Here is a 12,709-nt window from a genome sequence, read left to right on the forward strand (position 1 = left end):
CATCCACTTTGAACATGTGCCATTAAAAAGGATAAACTTGAAGAAATGTCAGGAAGGATGAGTGCCGGGGGTGGAGGGGGCAGGTCAACCGTGCCCTTAATTGATTTAGGCTTATCCAAAATTGTTTATTTTGGGTATCAGGTTGATTGTGGAGGTCTGCACACTGTGAAATGTATAGCAATTTAGACTAAGAATGCATTGAGATATCTGTCATTAAACAAGTGATGAGAAAAGTTGGGTATTAAATTAAAGTGATAGAACCAACATGAAGCACTAATGACTGTCATTCTAAATTTGGGTTAGATAATGTATCGATAGTTCTAATTATGATTTGGAAAGGCAATGCTTCTAGAGACAGAGCTGTGCCCTAAAATGTGAGGAGAGCCACTTGATTGGGGCCCCGTGTGGCTCAGTTGGTAGAGCATGGCGCTTGCAACGCCAGGGTTGTGGGTTCGATTCCCACAGGGGGCCAGTACAAAAAAAAAAAAAAAAAAGTATGAATGTATGTACTTGTAAGTCGCTCTGGATAAGAGCGTCTGCTAAATGACTTAAATGTAATTTAAATGTAAATGTAAAAATTGTAGCTTGGGCTAACCTTGCCCCAATCTCATTCTTATCAAGGTTGGTTTGAAACTGTTATAACATGTGTTCTCTCTCTCTCCCCTGTGAAATGTTATTAAAATAATGTAAGGTGAACTGTTCCTCTCTGGCTGATAAGATTTCAGCAGCTATCGTGTTTTCTGCTCCTCCAGAGGATGGAAACTAATGAGCTGCCAAGTTTGTTGTATTTCAAGTGTACTGTGATCCTGCAACTACCGTTTCTCAGTAAAGTATTATGTTAATCCTTAGCCACTGATTCCTCGTCTGGTCTCTTCTCTGCACCTGGGTCCAACCTCACCACGTCACAGCTACCTAGCTAGCTACATGTCTAAGCAAAAGACTCCACTTCGGCTGGAGTATTATGTAACCGATGTGAAATGGCTAGCTAGTTAGCGGTGGTGCGCGCTAACAGCCTTTCAATCGGTGACGTCACTTGCTCTGAGACCTTGAAGTAGTGGTTCCCCTTGCTCTGCAAGGGCCGTGGCTTTTGTGGAGCGATGGGTAACGATGCTTTGTGGGTGACTGTTGTTGATGTGTGCAGAGGGTCCCTGGTTCGCGCGAGGGGACGGACTAAAGTTAAACTGTTACATTGATGCTGTTGACCCGGATCACTGGTTGCTGCGGAAAAGGGGGGGTGAGTGTAACCGATGTGAAATGGCTAGCTAGTTAGCGGTGGTGCGCGCTAATAGCGTTTCAATCGGTGACGTCACTCGCTTTGAGACCTTGAAGTAGTGGTTCCCCTTGCAGAGGCTTTTGTGGAGCGATGGGTAACGATGCTTCGTGGGTGACTGTTGTTGATGTGTGCAGAGGGTCCCTGGTTCGCGCCCGGGTCGGGGCGAGGGGACGGACTAAAGTTAACCTGTTGAGGATGGGGGCGCTGTTGTGACTATTTATGCTAATCGTGTAATTTTTGAAACGGCTTCCCACAAAATCCTTGATCGTACAATATGCATATTATTATTATTATTGGATAGAAAACAGTCTATAGTTTCTATAGGAGTTGAAATTTTGTCTCTAACTGGAACAGAGCCCATTCTACAGCAATTTCCCTGACATGGAGTCAGATTTCAGAAATTTTGGCCCCTGATCTGGAGTCAGTTAAAAGGGCACTGTTATTGCTATGAGTATACGGACACTGCTTACGTCTTCCCCTGGATGCCTTTACGTGATGACGATTTGAATGGGGTCGATTGCGCGTTCACAGGCACTATAAATTAAAAAACCCTGTAGCTAGCAAGTCTTTTCTTGGTGCGTAACGCGCGTGGAGGACACCGACCCGCTCCTGTTCCAAGCATTAGTGTTGGGAGTAATCTTTCTCCGGTCATGTTAAGACTCGTTATAGGAGTTAAAAACATCATAAGGTAGTTAATTTAAAGCGTTTTATAGCAATTTATATCCGTTTAGTGCGATTTTGGGACATTTATTTCTGAAACGCTCTGAATTGCTGGGCACGCTTCCAGTTCATCCCGAACGCAGTTGGCATTTCCACATGGCAAGAGGACAGCTTTCCACCAAAAGACGATTGGACCCAAGAAAGGATCCTTTGCCCAAGATACTGATGGAAGAACAGCTCAAAGTAGGACATTTTTATTATGATAAATCGTGTTTCTGTCGAAAAATATTAGTGGCTTAGGACGCCATGTTTTTTGACGTAGCTTCGCTTGGCGCAAACTGTATTGAAAAGTAAGGATAATAAAAAAAATGTAATTCCGCGATTGTATTAAGAATTAAATTGTCTATCAATCCCTGTCCACCCTATATTTTTTAGTCACGTTTATGAGTATTTATGTATAAGAGTAGATCACTGTCTAAGTGGCGCACGGACATTTTCTCACCAGCTGGTCTACATTTCACATTGTCTAACCATGATTTTGGTGGCTAAATATAAACATTTTCGATCAAACTCTATATGGATTGTGTAATATGATGTTACAGGAGTGTCATCTGAAGAATTCTGAGAAGGTTATTGAAAAAATTAATATATTTTGGCGATGTTGACTTTTATCGCTCACTTTGGCTAGAATCAATGCTGGGCTGCTATGTGCTATGTGCTATGCTAATATAACGATTTATTGTGTTTTCGCTGTAAGACACTTAGAAAATCTGAAATATTGTCTGTATTCACAGGATCTGTGTCTTTCGATTAGTGTATGCTGTGTATCTTTACGAAATGTTTGATGATTAGTAAATAGGTAAACACGTTGCTCAATGTAGTTCTTCTAGTCCATTTGTGACGCTGGGTGCAATTGTAACCTATGCCATCTACCTGAAATATGCACTTTTTTCTAACAAAACCTATCCCATACCATAAATATGTTATCAGACTGTCATCTGATGAGTTTTTTTCTTGGTTAGGGGCTATAAATATCTTAGTTTAGCAGAATTGGTGATAGCTACTGGTGTTGGTGGACAAATAAAAGATGGTGGATTATGCTAATGTGTTTTTAGGTAATAGATGTACATCTTTACATATTGTGTCTTCCCTGTAAAACATTTTAAAAATCGGACATGTTGGCTGGATTCACAAGATCTGTGTCTTTCATTAGCTGTATTGGACTTTAATGTGTGAAAGTTAAATATTTAAAAAATATATTTTTTTGGAATTTCGCGGCACTGGTTTTTCAGTGGGGGTGGGGGGGGAGTGCCGCTAGCGGCACTCTCATCCTAGACAGGTTAAACTGTTACAATTACATGACCCATCAAATTAGTTAGGTGTGTCTGGGGGTGATTACGGCCATCTATTGTATTTCATGAACATGTGTACATTGTGGTTATAGCATTTCCTTAACATGATCTATCAAGTGTGTTGGGTAAGTGTCGTATAATAATGATACAAATATTTTATCTGGACACTTTTTGCTTTTGATATTGCTACTATGCAAGTAACCACTTCGCTGTACCGTTTACACCTGGATCCTGTGCATGTGACAAATAAACTTAGATTTTATTTGATAAAGCGTGTGTTTACCACATGGCCTCATGTGAATCCTTAAAGAGATGGGTGGGGCTAAGGCTTAAGAGAGTGTGAACGATGCTGAATGGGTGTTGACAAAGAAGAGCTCTCCAGTAGGTGTACCAAAACAATCAAGGACCATTTTCAAAAAGTGGGGTTACAAGTTTATCAACTTTTAAAGCAGAATTACTTTCCCATTGTTCTTCAACTGCAGTGTATCCCATACCCTTATGTAGCTCTGAGTCTCTACTTTTATTCAATGTAAAAAACAATTTCAAATTCTGCTACATAAGACCGAATCGAGGCAGTTGGTCACAAATGTGGAAAAAGTCAAGGGGTGTGAATATTATCTAAGGCACTGTACCTGTCAAGTGTAGACACGGCCAGGGAGAGTTGGGATATGCACAAATTCACACATGCGTATAATACAAACTTGTACATGTGTGAAACACCCACCAAATGATTATTCATTATTATTACACACCAGTGGAGAATGCTGAGGGGAGGACAGCTCATAGTAATGTTTTGAAACAAATGGAATGGCATCAAACATATGGAAAACATGTGTTTGATGTATTTTATACTATTCCATTAATTCCGCTCCAGCCATTACCAGGAGCTCGTCCTCCCTAATTAAGGTGCCACCAACCTCCTGTGACACACACACACACACAAACACACACACAATCCTAACCCTAACCTTAACCCCAAACCTCACCCTAATTCTAACCCTAACTCTAATTGTAACCCTAACCCTTAATCTAACCCCCTAAGCTTTTTTCCTTGTTGCAACCAGTGAAATGTCCCCACATGTCCAAACTTTCCTTGTTTTAACTATCCTTCCGGTCCCCACAAGGATAGTTAAAACAGAATCACACACACAGACACGTACACACACACAGACTAACCAGAGCTCATGTTGCTAAGGCCCAGCTGTCTGGCGAGTCTTCAGAAAGAGAGATGAGACATTGTCAGAAATGTCTACAAGAGAGGGAGATAGAGAGGGAGATAGAGCGGGAGGGAAAAAAAGAAGGAGAGCGAAAGAGGGACAGCACAGACTACTGAACCTTTGGAATGTGTCCGAATGTGAAAGACTTTACATGGGATTCCAGTTGAAGAAAGAGTTGAGTTCTTTCAAACTGTAAAGAGACTGAAGTTTCAAGTTGTATTAGCTGTATGTACAGTCTCCAATACTGAGCAGAAATGTACAGTATGGGGTATACACATCGTCCAACGAAAGTCTTACTTCTCAACAACGCAACAGCAATAAATAAATGTAAAAAAGGTAAAAGAAAAGAATACAAACATAAAGTAAATGCCTCATTAGAATATAATAAACATTTTAGCATAAGTATAATACAGGAAGGCAGAATTTATAGTCCAATATTTAAACATGTATTGGGGAAGGGGGGGATGGGTGGGCAGTGTATAAATTGAGCAGTATAATAAAAGTGTGGTAGCAGCAGCTGTGATGTGTGTGTAGCTCGAATGTATGTGTGTGTGTATGTCTGTGTGGGTGTGTGCGTGAGTGATTGCATATGTGCTAAGGTGAGTAGAATTAAAGCAGTCCAGTTCTAGTGTTCATCAGTCTAATGGCTTGTAGATAGAACCTATTGGTATCAGACCTAGTGGTTAGAGCATTGGGCCAGTAACCCGGAAGGTTGCTGGATTGAATCCCAGAGCTGACAAGGTAAAAATCTGTCGTTCTGCTCCTGAGGAAGTTCACTGTTCCCCGTGCGCTGAAGACGTGGATGTCAATTAAGGAAGCGCCCCGAACCTCTCTGATTCAGAGGGTTTGGGTTAAATGTGGAAGACACATTTCAGTTGAATAAATTCAGTTGGACAACTGACTAGGTATCCCCCTTTCCCTTTCCCTCATGCTCCGATACCGTCGGCCCAATGGTGAGGGAGAGAACAGCTCATGTCTGGGGATGATGCTGCATGACTTCCTCTGGCACTGGTTCGAGTAGATGTCCTGGATGGGTTGGAGCACAGGCCCAGTGATGTACTGGCCGTCTTCACCCCCTGCTGAATGGTGGTCTTGCAGTGGTGGACAGAGCAATTCCCTTACCAGGCCGTGATGCAACTGTTTAGGACGGTGTCGATGGTGCAGCGGTAGTATTTGGAGAGGACCCAGGGCGGCATGCCAAATTTCTTCAGCCTCCTTGGGAAGTAGAGACGCTGTTGCGCCCTGTTGACAAGAGTGGTCTTATTGGTCCATGACAAGTCCTCGGTGATGTGGACGCTGAGGAACTTAAAACTCGTGACTCTCTCTACTGCAGTCCCGTCGGGGCATGTTCCCTCCTCTGCTTCCTGAAGTCAACAATCAACTGCTTTGTTTTGCTGATGTTGAGGGAGAGGTTATTTTCATGACACCCCAATGCCAGTTCACATACCTCCTCCCTATAGGCTGACGTCATTGTTGGTCGTTGTTGGTTATCAGGCCTACAACCGTGATGTTGTCAGCAAACTTGATGATGGAGTTGGAGTCGTTCATAGCCACGCAGTCGTGGGTGAATAGAGAGTACAGCAGAGGACTGAGGACACACCCCTGGGGGGACCCTGTGTTAAGTCAGTGTGGAGGAGGTGTTGTTGCCAATCCTCACAGTCTATGGTCTGTCCGTCAGGAAGTCCAGGATCCAGTTGCAGAGGGGGTTGTCCAGACCCAGGAGCTCTGAGCTTGGTGTCGAGCTTGGAGGGAACAATATTGTTGAATGCTGAACTGTAGTCAATGACCAACATTCTGACATAGGTTTTCCTCTCGTCCAGATGTGTTACTGTCATGTGAATAGTGATGGACATGTGTGCCTGACATGCTGGCCTTGATGTGGGCCATGACCAGCCTCTTGAAGTACTTCATGATGACCGAGGTGAGCGCGACAGGCCAATAGTCATTTGGGCATGTCAACTTGTTTGACTTGGGCACTGGGATGATACTCCTTAAAGCAGGTAGGGATTATAAAAAGCCAGCCAGCTGGTCAGCACACACTCTGAGGACGTGGCCAGGGAGGCCATCTGGGCCGGTAGCTTTGTGAATATTCACTTTTTTGAGAGTTTTCCTCACGTCAGCCTCAGAGAGCGAAAGCACCTGGTCATCCCGGAGCACTGAGAGTCTTTCTGGACTCAAACCAGTTCTCAAACCAGAATGCTCTAAAAGGGCCAGAGCTACTTTACAAATGCACCCCCGGCCTACGACAGAGAACACAAGAGGAAGAAAGAGGGTGTGTGGGAGAAAGAGAGATAGAGGAGGCTAAGGAATTTCCCTAGCCTCGCCACACCAAAATCTACAGTGGATACTACATGGAAGATGAAGACATGGCTCAGGCACCTGGACAGTAAATTACAAGATGGCTACTTCACCCTGAACAAGTAGACTATTGTGTGCTCCTTTAGCTAATACGGCTCTGTACTATACCTTCAGTTGAAGTAATCTGCTCGTTATAATACACATGCCAGACACACACTAAAAAAAAATACATACACACACAAATGCTCACACAAACACAGTTATTCATTGCGAAGAGGACCCCTGGAGACGCAAGTAGACCAGGTGTGATGTTTATATACAATTCAAACTGTTCTTATCTGCTCTGGTGAAATTGGATCAATATGGACTTCTTTGTACTAGACTTAGGAGGTTTTTAATGTTTTAATATGGCTTGATGCAATTAAATATCAAGTAATTATGTAATTAATATGCAGTTATGAATTCCTTTTTTCATTGAGCTAAAAATTGTCCATGTCGTAGTATATCTGCCCCAGGCTGGGGAAATGGGGGAATGGATAAGAGACGAGGGGATTTCCTGTTTGTCATGGCTCAAGGGTCTTTCTCGAGGAACACAACACCTTACAAAGGCCCTCTCTGTATGAAAATTCAACTGGGCCAAGATTTTCACTGCAGGATACAGTTGGATGAGAGGTCACTGTTAATCAAGGACAGATCAGAAACAACACATCTGTGAGGACACTTTACACAAGAACAGTAGGTATACATTACACAAGAATACTTGAAAGTACATTTTGCTCTAATGTGGTTTGATTTGTTCACCTGCTTATAGCGGTTTGTGTCATTCAGTAAACTGGATTGAATATGATGAACACACTAGTCCTTTCCTGAGTCCAGAGACCCGTAATGGGAGCAGGTCAGAGGAAATGCCATTCCCCTCCTACACACTCCCACGAGCATGATCGCTGGCATACAGAGGCTAGTGCCTTGTCCCTAGACGTGTCATTCCACCTATGGGTAGTGTAATTTTGTCAAAAATAACTATTTATTTCACCTAATATATATATTCTGTCATAAAGACCACATGTTCAACTTCATAACAAGCATGGTATCCCATCTCAAGAGGTTAAATGAAGAAAAATGACTATAAGTGACAGGGTTGACAAGCTAACTCTTACGGGCACGCGCAAGACTGAGCTCATGGCACTCTGCCAGACCTCTGGTTGAAACAGCTCTCATTCTCTCCCCCTTCACAGTAGAAGCCTGAAACAAGGTTTTAAAGACTGTTGACATCTAGTGGAAGCCTTAGGAAGTGCAATCAGACCAAATTTACACTGTATCTTGGATAGGCAAAGAGTTGAAAAACTACAAACCTCAGATTTTTAACTTCCTGGTTTGATTTTTCTCAGGTTTTCGCCTGCCATATGAGTTCTGTTATACTCACAGACATCATTCAAACAGTTTTAGAAACTTCAGAGTGTTTTCTATCCATATCTACTGATAATATGCATATCTTAGCTTCTGGGCCTGAGTAGCAGGCAGTTTACTCTGGGCACTTTATTCATCCAAGCTACTCAATGCTGCCCCCCAGCCATAAGAAGTTAAGAAGTTTTTAAGTTAATTTCTTTGCCATGTTGTCTTGTAGTATTACTTAAGGGCCTTGTTGCAAACAGAATGGATGATTTAGAATGTATAACACAGGCTTCCTTCTGTTCCCATTGTCATACAGGCCAGTATTGTGGATTGAATGCAATGTTGTGGAACCTTCTGTATTTCCATGTACTGTCGTGGCAACATTATGTTTCGGGTATGCTTGTCACCTGCAGGGACTGGGGATTTTGACAGGATCCAAATAAATATGAAAGGAGCAAAGCCCAGGTAAAAAGATAATGGTAAAACCTGCCTCAGTCTTCTGAGTAACTAATCCTGGGCTATAGTTATATTTTTCAGCGGGGCAATTACACACAGTTTTATGCCAATGACAACAAAATGGCTTTCCAAGAGGTGTTGGGTGTTCCTGATGAGTCCAGTCTCAGTCTTGTTTCAAATCATAGGCATGGTTTGAATATTGCTGTCCATCAATTATTCCCAACCAAATTTACTAAGCTCAAGTATTTTTGACAAAAAGTATTTTTGACGGAAAGTATTCAGACCCATTGACTTTTTACACATTTTGTTACGTTACATTTTTCTAAAATGAAAAAAATGAAAATATACATCCTAAGCAATTTACAAGCAATACCCCATAATGACAAAGCGAAAACAGTATTTTCGCAAAAGTATTAAAAATAATAAACAGAAATACCTTATTTACTTAAGTTTTCAGACCCTTTGCTATGAGACTCAAAATTGAGCTCAGGTGCATCCTGTTTCCATTGATCATCCTTGAGATGTTTCTACAACTTGACTGGAGTCCACCTGTGGTAAATTTAATTGATTGGCCATGATTTGGAAAGGCACACAACTGTCTATATAAGGTCCCACAGTTGATAGTACATGTCAGATCAAAAACCAAGCCATGAGGTCGAAGGAACCATCTGTAGAGCTCAGAGACAGGATTGTATCAAGGCACAGATCTGGGGAAGGGTACGAAAACAAGATCACAGTGGTCTCCATCATTCTTAAATGGAGGAAGTTTGGAACCACCAAGGCTCTTCCTAGTGCTGGCCGCCCAGCAATCATGGGGGACGGGCCTTGGTCAGGGAGGTGGCCAAGAACCCGATGGTGACAGAGCTAGAGTTCCTCTGTGGAGATGGGAGAAACTTCTAGAAGGACAACCATCTCTGCAGCACTCCACCAATTATGCCTTTATGGTAGAGTGGCCAGACAGAAGCCACTCCTCAGTAAAAGGCACGTGACAGCCTGCTTTGAGTTTGCCGAAAGGCACCTAAAGACTCTCAGACCATGAGAAACAAGATTCTCTGGTCTGATGAAACCAAGATTGGACTATTTGGCCTGAATGCCAACCGCCACGTCTGGAGGAAACCTGGCACCATCCCTACGGTGAAGCATGGTGGTGGCAGCATCATGCTGTGGGGATGTTTTTCAGTGGCAGGGACTGAAAGTCAGGATTGAGGCAAAGATGAACGGAGCAAAGTACAGAGAGATCCTTGATGAAAAACCTGCTCCAGAGCACTCAGGACCTCAGATGGGGGGCGATGGTTCACCTTCCAACAGGACAATGACCCTAAGCACACTGCAGGAGTGCCTTCGGGACAAGTCTCTAAATGTCCTTGAGTGTCCCAGCAAGAGCCCGGACTTGAACCCGATCGACATCTCCGGAGAGACCTGAAAATGTCTGTGCAGCAACGCTCCCCATCCAACCTGACAGAGCTTGAGAGTCCTGCAGAGAAGAATGGGAGAAACCAAATACAGGTGTGCCAAGCTTGTAGCATCATACCCAAAAAAAGAAGACTCGAGGCTGTAATTGCTGCCAAATGTGCTTCAACAAAGTACTGAGTAAAGGGTCTGAATACTTATGTAAATGTAATATTTCCCTGTTTTCTTTGTAATACATTTGCAATAATGTATGAAAACCTCTTTTTTTGCTTTGTCATTATGGGGTATTGTGTGTAGATTGATCAGGAAAAAATACTATTTAATCAATTTTAGACCAAGTGTAACGGCTTTCTTCCATAGGTGAAGGAGAGGACCAAAGTGCAGCGCGGCTAGTGTTCAACATGTTTAATAAAAGAACAAGTGAAACACTACAAACAACATACAAAATAACAAAATGTGCAAAAACCGAGACAGACCTATCTGGTGCAGACAACCACAGAGACAGGAAACAAACACCCACAAAATCCCAACACAAAACAAGCCTCCTATATATGATTCTCAATCAGGGACAACGAATACCATCTGCCTCTCATTGAGAACCATATTAGGCTGGACATAGAAACAGACAAACTAGACACACAACATAGAATTCCCACCCAGCTCACGTCCTGACCAACACTAAACAAGGAAAACACATAATAACTCTGGTCAGGACGTTACAGTACCCCCCTCCTGAGGTCGGACTCCGAACGCACCCCTACAACTCAAGAGGAGGGTCTGGGTGGGCATCTGTCCGCGGTGGCGGCTCCGGCGGTGGACGAGGACACCACTCCACCACTGTCTTTGTCCCCCTCCTTAGCGTCCTTTGAGTGGCGACCCTCGCCCACGACCTTAGCCTAAGAATCCTCCCCAAGGCCCCCACATGATTTTGGCGGTAGCTCAGGACAGAGAGGTAGCTCAGGACAGAGCGGTAGCTCAGGACAGAGAGGTAGCTCAGGACAGAGCGGTAGCTCACGACAGAGAGGTAGCTCCGGACTAGTGGCAGCTCCGGACTAGTGGCAGCTCCGGACTGAGTGGCAGCTCCGGACTGAGTGGCAGCTCATGACTGTAGGGCAGCTCATTACAGTAGGGCAGCTCATGACTGTAGGGCAGCTCATGACTGTAAGGCAGCTCATGACTGTAGGACAGCCCATGACCGTAGGGCAGCTCATGACCGTAGGGCAGCTCATGACCGTAGGGCAGCTCATGACTGGCTGACGGCTCTGGACGCTCATGGCTGACTGACGGCTCCGGCAGATCCTGTCTGGTTGGCGGCTCTGGCAGATCCTGTCTGGTTGGCGGCTCTGGCAGATCCTGTCTGGTTGGCGGCCCTGGCAGATCCTGACTGACGAATGGCTCTAGCGGCTCCTGACTGACGAACGGCTCTGACGGCTCGGGACAGACGGGCGGCTCTAACGGCTCGGGACAGACGGATGGCTCCAACGGGGCTGGGGAGACGGATGGCTCAGATGGCGCTGGGGGGACGGATGGCTCAGATGGCGCTGGGGGGACGGATGGCTCAGATGGCGCTGGGGAGACGGATGGCTCAGATGGCGCTGGGGAGACGGATGGCTCAGATGGCGCTGGGGAGACGGATGGCTCCGATGGCGCTTGGCAGACGGCCAGCTCTGACGGCGTTGGGCAGACGGACAGTTCAGACGGCGTTGGGCAGACGGACAGTTCAGGCGCCGCTGGACAGACGGGCAGTTCAGGCACCGCTGGGCAGACGGCAGACTCTGGCTGGCTGAGACGCACTATAGGCCTGATGCGTGGTGCCGGAACTGGAGGTACCGGGCTGAGGGCACGCACCTCAGTGCGAGTGCGGGGAGGAGGAACAGGGCTCTGGAGATGCACTGGAAGCCTGGTGCGTGGTGTAGGCACTGGTGGTACTGGGCTGGGGCGGGAAGGTGGCGCCGGATATACCGGACCGTGAAGGAGGACACGCGCTCTTGAGCACCGAGCCTCTCCAACCTTACCAGGTTGAATGGTCCCCGCAGCCCTGCCAGTGCGGCGAGGTGGAATAGCCCGCACTGGGCTATGCAGGCGAACCGGGGACACCACCTGTAAGGCTGGTGCCATGTACGCCGGCCCGAGGAGACGTACTGGAGGCCAGATATGTTGGGCCGGCTTCACGGCACCCGGCTCGATGCCCAACCTAGCCCTACCAGTGCGGCAAGGTGGAATAGCCCGCACTGGGCTAAGCACGCGTACTGGGGACACCGTGCGCTTTACCGCATAACACGGTGTCTGACCAGTACGACACCCTCTCACTCCATGGTAAGCCCGGGGAGTTGGCTCAGGTATCCAACCCGGCTTTGCCACACTCCCCTTTAGCCACCCACCCGCCAAGAAATTTTTGGGTGAGCCTCTCGGGCTTCCAGCCTCTCTTACGTGCTGCCTCCTCAATCCACCGCTCCTGGGCTGTGGCTGCCTCCTCCTCCCGAGAGCGGCGATTCTCTCCAACCTTTGCCCAGGGTCCTTTTCCGTTCATGATTTCCTCCCATGACCATTCCTCCTGGGACCGCTGCTGCTGTTGCTGCTGCCCGTTGCCACGCTGCTTGGTCCGGGTTTGGTGGGTGTTTCTGTAACGGCTTTCTTCCATAGGTGAAGGA

General features: G+C 45.8%; 1 non-coding gene across 1 annotated transcript; it reads left to right on the forward strand.

Annotated features, from left to right (window-relative positions):
* The first annotated feature begins 396 nt into the window (after positions 1–396).
* Positions 397–472, forward strand: trnaa-ugc (transfer RNA alanine (anticodon UGC)). Its single transcript has one exon. It is a non-coding gene; the product is annotated as a tRNA-Ala (tRNA).
* The last annotated feature ends 12,237 nt before the right edge of the window (positions 473–12,709 follow it).

Source organism: Salvelinus fontinalis, chromosome 9 (assembly GCF_029448725.1).
Source record: "Salvelinus fontinalis isolate EN_2023a chromosome 9, ASM2944872v1, whole genome shotgun sequence".
Classification (NCBI taxonomy): Eukaryota; Metazoa; Chordata; class Actinopteri; order Salmoniformes; family Salmonidae; genus Salvelinus; species Salvelinus fontinalis.